The sequence below is a fragment of the Triticum dicoccoides genome, chromosome 4A (genome assembly GCF_002162155.2).
Source record: "Triticum dicoccoides isolate Atlit2015 ecotype Zavitan chromosome 4A, WEW_v2.0, whole genome shotgun sequence".
NCBI lineage: Eukaryota > Viridiplantae > Streptophyta > Magnoliopsida > Poales > Poaceae > Triticum > Triticum dicoccoides.
This window is the reverse complement of record NC_041386.1, coordinates 734,774,057-734,783,456: the sequence shown is the minus strand read 5'-3', so window position 1 is coordinate 734,783,456 and position 9,400 is coordinate 734,774,057. Positions and strand designations below refer to the sequence as shown.

General features: G+C 48.1%; 1 pseudogene; it reads right to left on the bottom strand.

Annotated features, from left to right (window-relative positions):
* Positions 1-230: 230 nt before the first annotated feature.
* On the bottom strand, positions 231-369 carry LOC119290309 (annotated as a pseudogene).
* Positions 370-9,400: the final 9,031 nt, after the last annotated feature.

Sequence of the window (9,400 nt, the reverse complement as noted above, 5' to 3'; positions counted from 1 at the left end):
ACAAACCTTGTTGCTGTTGTTGTAGGGCCGACCGCCGCCGCCATTTCTGCCGCGTGGAGGAGGGCTACCGTCGCCGCCTGATGACTTGCCCTTGGTGCGCTGCGGCCCATGGTAGCGGGATGAGCCGCCGCCGCCGCCGCGTCCGCCGCCACCGCGGCCGCGAGAGGCCGCGTTTGCAGAGGATTTGAAGCCTCCATCGGATCCCGCCGCGCTGTAGAGGGCGAGACGCTGATCGAAGTTGCTCATCTGGGCGTAGAGGTCGTCGAGGTTGATGGGCTTGGTGCGGGCGTTGTTGGAGGAGACAAGAGGCTGGTACTCCATGTCGAGGCCGGAGGTGATGTAGGGGATGAGCTCATCATCATCGATGGGCTTGCCAGCAGCTGTGAGCTCATCTGCAAGGGACCTCATGTGGGCGAAGTAGGTGGCCACCGACTGCATCCCCTTCTGCGCCGTGGAGAGCGCGACTCTGATGTTGTTGACGCGCGCCCTGGACTACAACGAGAACATGTGGGCAAGGGCTGCCCAGAGCTCGTGTGGCGTGGCTATGGATGTGACCTGCACGAGGACTTCCGTGGTGAGGTTATTGAGCAAGTATCCAAGTACCTGCTACCCTTCTCTGAACCAGATCGGATAGAGAGGGTTGGGTGTTTTCTCCTCCTTCCCGTCCTTGTCCTTCGTGGTGAGGAACTTGGCGGGCTCCGGCATAGTCCCGTCGACGTAGCCGATGTAACCAGCACCTCTCAGCTGCGGCGTCACCTGCGCACGCCACAGAACGTAGTTGGTGCGGGTGAGCTTCTCGGCGACCTGCCCGATGGAGGCGGCCTGAACGGAGTTTGAGAAGGACGACATAGCTGGTGATTGGTTTTGCTAGATGTGGTGGATAGAGGAGGCTCTGATTACCATGTAAACGAGCGGAGAACGTCGTACCTCGTTGGAGGCGACGATTGCATGTTAATATAGGCAGGGGCATCTCCCTCATAAGCATACAAGTCGTTGAGATTACATCTTGAGAAACAAGGAAGATCTAGAGAGATAGATAGATAAGAAGTTACAACAATACGGCTCTATCTATCTAGCCCGACCTGGTTCGGCCGGTGCGCCCTATGGGCCTACCATAACATGTTTAACAGTCCTCCGGTCTGTGTCGCTCTCAGAAGCTCGTCGCCGCCGGCTGCATCCCCGCCGCCCATCACCGCCATAAACCAAGCCAAGGTACTTCCTTTCCCGACTCATCACGGCGGGGTCACCACCACCGGCTTCTACCCGGGAATCTCCATTTTCCTCGACCGATCCATGACTCCCTCTCTCCATCTGCAGATCTGACCCCTGCTCCTGCCTAGGCCCTTCCGCTCCAATCCATGGAGAAGGCGGAGATGGAGAGGAGCCTCGAGAAGAAGACCAAGTCGGAGCAGGACAGCCATCCGGGGGTGACGGTGGAGGCGGCCAACCTGCTCACCGACGACCTCATCCTAGAGATCCTCTCCCGCCTCCCGGTCAGGTCCCTCCACCGCTTCAAGTGCGTCCCCATGCCCTTGCGCCACCTCATCGCCGACCCGTCCAACCGCAAAAAGCTGCCCCAGACCCTCGTCGGCTTCCTCTACATGACCATCAGCAACAAACCGGATAACCCAGGTGGACGCCTGCAGTGGCCTCCTTCTCTACCGTGGCTTGAAGAAGAAGATGGCGAGTTGGGATTGGGATGATTTCCGTTTTGCAGTGTGCGATCCCACCACTGGGAGGTGGGTGGAGCCGCCTCCTCAGGCCGGCGCCGGCGCCGGCAAACAGATGTAGCCACACTGCAGGTCTGGCCTTTGATCCAGCAGTCTCATCCCATTTCCACGTTTTTCATTTCGACGAGACAAGACATACTCGTCGAGCATGACAGCAGTGAGCATCTACTCGTCGCGCACAGGAGCCTGGAGTTGCAGGGATAGTGGGATGGCTGAGGAAGTGGGCCTGTTAAGCTCTGTTAAATGTGTCTTTGTTGGCGGTATGATGTACGTGATTGGCAACCTGGAGGAGTTTGTGCTGTGGTGGTGGACACGGAGGGGAACGTGTGGAAGACTATTCGGCTGCAGTATGGGTCGAGATTTGGTACGATTGGATCATTGCAGGGTTGCTTACACTATGCTATTGCTTCCGTCGATGATAACAATAAGATCCTGGATTCTGAGATATCACTCTGGTACCTCAAGGATCGCGATAGTAAAGAATTGGTCCTGAAGCACACTGCCAGCATTGATAAGCTTATGAGTATAACGGCGCTGGAGTACAGGGTTGTTGAGATTCATCCAGATTGCGACACCATTTTTCTGGTTTCGCGCCCAGGCGATACCTTGGTAGCGTATGATATGCAACATCAGAGATTTGGTTGTATCCTTAATCTTGCGAAAGACAATATACAACAATTTCTACCCTATGTTCCTATATTCTCAGAGCCATTAGCAGACACAGATGGGCAGTAGTCTTTTTTACCTTCAGACCACCCTTGTGCTTCCTCGAAGAAATGGCTCTTCAGTGGGCCGAAGAATTTGTCTGTGTACTTTGAAATCTATTTGAATCATACTGCTCAGTTTGCTGGTGCTCACAATCCTGCTTGCTTGATTTCCAGCTCAGAACAATGCCTGGTAAACCTACAGATTATGCATCATGTCATTCTGAAAGAACGCTATTACCCTTGTTCTTATTTGCCCAGCACTGGATGTTGTTTCAGACATGTTCTTGGGCTAAATTTTACTGTAATCGGCCCTCTTTTCCATAGTAGTCAGTTATTGTGCTAATCCTAAATCTTAATGCAGATGTCAACCTGCTAGTGTACTAAATGATTCAATCAGGCTGGTTACTGTTGCGATGTCTAGTTGACCTTATTCATTCAGTATTTTGGTAGGGTACTGCATTTGAGCAAGGCCTGTTTATTTGTGTCTCATGTATCTAATGAATTCAGTAGATCTCAAAATTAAATAAAATTGCAAGCTTTGATGAAAAGTTCCCATTCTGGGTGTATGCGCATTTTGTACATATCATATGAGCTTGTGCAATGGAATGTTCATCCCTTACTTAGAGAGGAAGAACCACATACTCTTGTATTATCTCCATTTCTGCTATAATTTCAGGGGCAGTAGCAGCGTAGAAGAAGCAGATCTGACTATTTCTGCGGTTTTGGTCCAAGTTTCTCTTTCTGAAGCTGCTCCTCTCTTGTCAAGGTACGGGCGTACTAGTAACAAATAGCAGCATTTACTATATTCCTTTCGTTGTGTTTTCTAATTAAGTTGCAGTAATGGATAATAGTCCACAAGCACTAAGATAACATCTTGGGTGTCCATTTGGTGGTGGCAAGAAATCAATAGCTGATGGATTAGGTTGATTCAATTTGCTGCAGTGCATTAATCGCGAGTCTTCCTGAATGTGTGATACTCCTGTTCATGGTATGTTGCTTTTAGCTAGGAATCATTCATTTGAGCAATTCATGGTTGTGTATTCCAATATTTTCACATCATAAATGTATATACTATTCAATATCACTGACTAGAGTAATATCCGTCACCCTATACATACCATACCTCTTGGCTAGAGCCATATATGCAAGAGGGGCCCTGAACCAGATTTAATGATTTTTGCATGTGGAATGCGTTGGGTGTAGGATTAATTGTTTGAACTGTCTGGGGAATGCTGGAAAAAGAAACATGGTAGTCTTGTGATAGTATTAAAATCACTTCACTCTGAAATGAATTAACACAATAATACATACAGTAATATCCATCACTGATGCGTACCATCTCTCCCGGCTAGTGTCATAAGCCAGAGGGGTCCTGGACCAGCTATGATCTTTTTTGCATGCGGAATGCGTGGGGTGTACGACTAATATCTTGTCCCAGATCCCATGGTTCGCTCTATTGTTCTAGTGGCATTTGATGATGTTTATATACTGAAAAAAGTAAGTGATGCGTGGCTTTTCAGATGGTTTTTTCAGGCCTAGAAGATGATCAGCTAAAATTCAGCAGTGGTTGGAGTACTTTTACAGGCAACAACCATGGCCATGATTTGCCATTGGCTGTGCCTTTCGACGGTTCTTTTGTTTCGGTTGATAGCAAATGCCTCTCCAAAGCACTATATGGGCGCTCCTATTTGTAAACTAAATCTGAAGGGTACCATCGTTTGAGATCTGAATGCGCTTCCCTATTGACTAGTTAACTATGCACTTCCCTGTTGAAGCATTCGGTTTATGGCTATTAGCCTGCTGCGGCTACTACTAGTACGGCCGCCACCACCAGTCCACCACCACCACCACCACCTGGTACCACTGTTGGGCTGTTCCTGGCATGCCTGAACTATTTGACCCTCCTGAACTCTTAATTTCCATCTGCCGAGCTGGCTAAGTGTGCTCCAGGGGACAAATATACTGATGCAAGAAGCATGAAGGCTTGGCAGACCGAAATACTGCTCGAACTTATCATCCTCTATATTTGTTTTTATATTGTTTTCTGCCACCCTCTTTGCTGACTGAATGTTGATGCTTTTGCAATGTGGCAGGGGTCTTTCTGCTGATGCTTTTGCAGCACTGATTTGCTGACCGAATTGCCATACATCTTTCTGAAGTTTTGCTACATATGCGATGTTGTATTTGCAATCTTGACTGCTGGATGTCCATGGGTCTTTCTGAAGTTCTGCTACTGTCCGTATTTGCTGTGTGCACGTGCAGATATTATTAGACCATATGTCTTAAACATGGTTGCTTATTCCTTGTGTCAATTCAATTGGGGCTATTAAAGTGCGTTGTTTTGCAGGCTTTTGACGGCTCCAGCGGAAGTACATGCTTGTTTACTGCCTGTAACTTGAAGAAGGGAGTGATCGGAGAAGCAATGATTCATGTCGATATATGGTGAGCTAAAGCTGCCTGACAACTTGTAGTGCTCTTAAATTTCAGACAGGCAACCCAGAGAAAGGAACAAGGCAAGGTAGGTGCCCAGTGAGAGTACCGAGGGCGCAGGGCTGCTGTTGAGGGTGTGCATCACCAGGGCAATGTCTCCTTGCCGCAACCAGCTCTTCCGGCGAGGTCACCCAGAGTTCCAGACTCTGTGTACTGCAGGACGGTCTTAAAAAATTGGGGAATGTTTGCCAACAAGATAAGCTGTAAAAAAATTCTGAGGGGAGGCTAACGTAGTAGCGCAATCTCTTGCCTGTAAAGGATAGAAGATCTGCACTGTTTATTTGGTTGGATTGCCCTCTTGATTTTATTATATCAATATTGGTAGACCATGTAACAACATATCACGGAATGAGCACTATGTTCATGCAAAATAAACTTCCGGATTTCCTTCGACAGAAGCAGATATATTTTGTTCTACACATTTATAATAACTACACATCTGGGCGCAGAGCAATAGGATCATCAGAAAACTGCTGTGGCTGATGAAAGACCTTGGTGTGGCTGATGTTATCTTGATCAAGCTACTGAGAGATAATGAGGGTGGGATTACACTTCTGCAATCCCATTATGTTGAGAAGTTGTTGAGTCGTTTTGGATATTCGGACTGCACACCATCTCAAACACCATATGATCCTAGCGTGTTGATTCGAAAGTCCAAAGGCATGGTTAAAGATCAATTGAGATACTCTCAAATAATTGGTTCACTGATGTACCTAACGAGCACAACGAGGCCTGACATCGCGTTTGCTGTGAGCAAACTGAGCCGGTTTGTTTCCAAACTGGTGATGTGCATTGGCATGCTGTTGAGAGCGTTATGCGCTATCTGAAAGGTACTATGAACTATGGACTTCACTATATCGGATACTCGTCGGTACTTGAAGGGTATAGTGATGTGAATTGGATCTCTGATGCTGATGAGATGAAGGCCACAACTGGGTATATGTTTACTCTTGGAGGTGATGCTGTTTCCTGAAAGTCTTGCAAGCAAACGATCTTAACGAGATCGACAATGGAAGCAGAGTTAACAGCATTAAACACACCTAGTGTTGAAGCAAGATGGCTTCGAGATCTTTTGATGGACTTGCCATTGGTTGATAAACCGGTTCCGGCTATCCTTATGAACTGTGACAATCAGACTGTCATCACCAAGGTGAAGAGTTCAAAGGACAACATGAAGTCTAACAAACACATAAGAATGAGATTAAAAGCTGTCAGAAAATTAAGAAACTCCGGAGTGATGGCGTTGGACTATGTCCATACGGCTAAGAATCTGGCAGATCCCTTTACGAATGGGCTATCACGTATTGTGATAGATAATGCATCGAGGGAGATGGGTATGAGACCCACATAGTTGCCATGGTGGTAACCCAACCTATGTGATAGGAGATCCCGTGAAGTAGGACCTGGGAAAACAAGCCAGTGGTGAACTGAGGAGAGTAACTATACTAATCCACTCCGTTGGAGATGCAATACTCTCAATATTGTATGGTAGGGTGACTACTGTCTTAATGTGTTCCAAAGCTTAAGTGAGCAAGATGCTATCCTACAGAGCGATCTTTGGAGGAATACACCTATGTGAGCCCGACTGCTGGTCACAGTCTATGAGATTGGGGTGATCTCTAGTAAGCTCATGAATAGGCCAGGAGTGTGACTTATATGCTCCACCCGAGGGGTCAGCCTTCGGCAGCCTAGTACTAGTAAGACATGTGGTGAAACTTCTTTACGCCAAACTGACAATTCAAGGCATGGTCCATTGTTCAGTTGTGAAGGAGTGTAGCTACTTGCTCTAGGTGAAGTTCAACCTTAACAGGCCTTCACTGAAACACTGGTATATCGAAACAGTAATTGAAACAGAGGACACAATGGGCCTTCGAGATCTGGTGGGGGATTGCTGAAATTTGAGATGGGCTCTAGGCCCATATAGAAATTTCTGAAAATTCTCTAAGGGCCCATGTGGGTTATATTGCACTAGGTGTAGTGGGAAGTTTAGTCTCACCCCGGAAGTGGAAGAGGAGTTGGACCTCCTTATAAGGGTTTCTCTTCTACATGCTATTGAAGCTTGAGAAGAAAAGAGGCCCTCGCGGACTCCTCCTCCACCGCCCGCCTCGCCACGCCACGCCTCGTCACGACGCGACGCGCCGCGGGTTGCGGGATTGAGCCGAGCCGAGCTCACACCTACGCGCTTATTTTTGCCAGTCACTAACGAAGAGTTTTCTGACAGCTGGGCCACGATCTGAGACGTCGGATCGTGGGCTGTCACGGACTCGGACGTGGGTCGAGCCCACGTCTCTCCACGCGGCTGCGTCTATATAAGTGTGCGGTGTCTCCTAACCCTAGCCGCCACGAACAGATCACATCTGCTCCACGCGCACGCCCACCGTCGTTCCCTTGCTGCTGCTGCCGCCGGTGACCCCATCCCCTCCGCCGCGTACACGGTCGACGGGAGAGCAGGTCACCGAAACCACGCCCTTATGGTTCCTGTACGGGGTGAGGGGCGAATAGGTTTTTGGGAAGCGATTACGCGACTGCTTGCTTCCGATCATCTACTTCCTCTACGTCCGCGTTGCCTTCATCATCACCATGTCCACCGACGCCGAACATGCCGCCGCCGAGAAAGTTGAAGCTGACAAGAAGGCCGCCGAGGACGCCGCTGCTGCCACCAACGCCGCGGCCTCTGCATGGCCTACTGGAGTTATAACTCGTTTGTCCCGCTCCTACTGTTTTCTGTTTTAGCCATGCTAGCGTTATACGTAGATCTTTCTGCAATTACCATAGTATGTGCTAGCTTGACTGAATATCAGTATGCGTTTATTTGTGTCAATGCCATGTTAGTGATTTACTCGTGGATTAATTTAATCGAGAAATTGCCTATTTACTCAACAATCCAAAAACCTATTATGTGTAGGAATTTTTCGGCAAGTGGCTTTGCCGCTGCACTGAAACCGGATAAGTTTACCAGTACGTATTTTAAGGGTTGGCAGACTAAGACCACTTTATGGCTCACGGCTATGAACGTGTTCTGGGTCACCGGTGTCTCCACGGGAACGATTGCTCCTGAACAGGAGAAGGCGTTCAAGGAGGCCACCGTTGTGTTTCTCGGAGCAGTCCTTAGCGTGATCGGAGATAAACTGGTCGACGCATATCTACATGTGCATGTCACCAAGGACTTGTGGGAGGCGCTCGAATCTAAGTTCGGGGCCGCCGATGCCGGGAGCGAGATGTATATTATAGAGCAGTTCCACAATTATTAGATGGTTGAAAACCGTCCTGTATTGGAGCAGGCTCATGAGATAATATGCATTGTTAAGGAGCTTGAGCTTCTTAAGTGCGAGTTACCGGGCAAGTTTGTCGCGGTCTGCATAATCGCTAAGCTTCCTAATTCCTGGAGGAACTTTGCCACCACTCTGAAACATCAGAGGCGTGAATTCTCTGTGGAGGATGTCATTGGCCATCTGAGTGTTGAGCAGAAGTCAAGGGCAAAAGACTCGCACGGAAAAGGGGCCGAAGGGACTTCTGTCGCCAACATGCTGAACCAGAAGAACTTCAACTCCCACAAGCCCAAGGGAAAGAACGGTGTCCAACATAATACCGACTTTAAGAAGAAGGGTAAGAAGACCTTCAAGAAGAACAAGAAGGATGAGGGCTGCTTTACTTGTGGTTCGGTTGAACATTGGGCCAACAAGTGCCCAAACAAGTACAAGAAGCCAGGACAGGACTCCAAGTCTGTCAACATGATTGTGGGCAACAATGAGAATGGTGAATCTGGGTACAGTAATTTAATTACTATTTTTTCAGTGTTTCAGCCTACCGATTGGTGGGTGGACACAGGTGCAGGTGTTCATGTGTGTGCTGACATTTCATTGTTCACTTCTTACCAGGTCACAGGCCACGGGTCCGTATTGATGGGGAATGGCGCGAGTGCTTCTGTTCACGGTGTTGGCACGGGCGATCTGAAGTTTACTTCGGGAAGGATTGTGCAGTTGAAGAATGTGCAAGATGTCCCCGCCATCAAGAAGAACCTCGTTAGTGGCTCCCTTCTATGTAGAGAAGGGTTTAAGTTGGTTTTCGAGTCTAATAAATTAGTTGTTACGAAATATGGAATCTTTGATGGAAAAGGTTATGAGAGCGGAGGGATGTTCCGCCTTTCCCTCGCAGATTTTTGTAATAAAGTCGTGAACCATATTCATTCGAATGTTAATGAATCTGAAGTTTGGCCTTCACGTCTTTGTCACATTAGTTTCGGTGTTATGACGCGGCTAGCCAAGTTGGATTTAATCCCGAGTTTCACTTTAGCCAAAGGTTCTAAGTGCCTTTCATGTGTGCAAGCTAAGCAACCTCGCAAGCCTCATAAGGCCGCGGAGGAGAGACACTTGGCACCATTAGAACTCATACATTCTGATCTTTGTGAGATGAATGGTGTGTTGACTAAAGGTGGAAAGAAATACTTCATGACATTGATAGATGATTCCACTA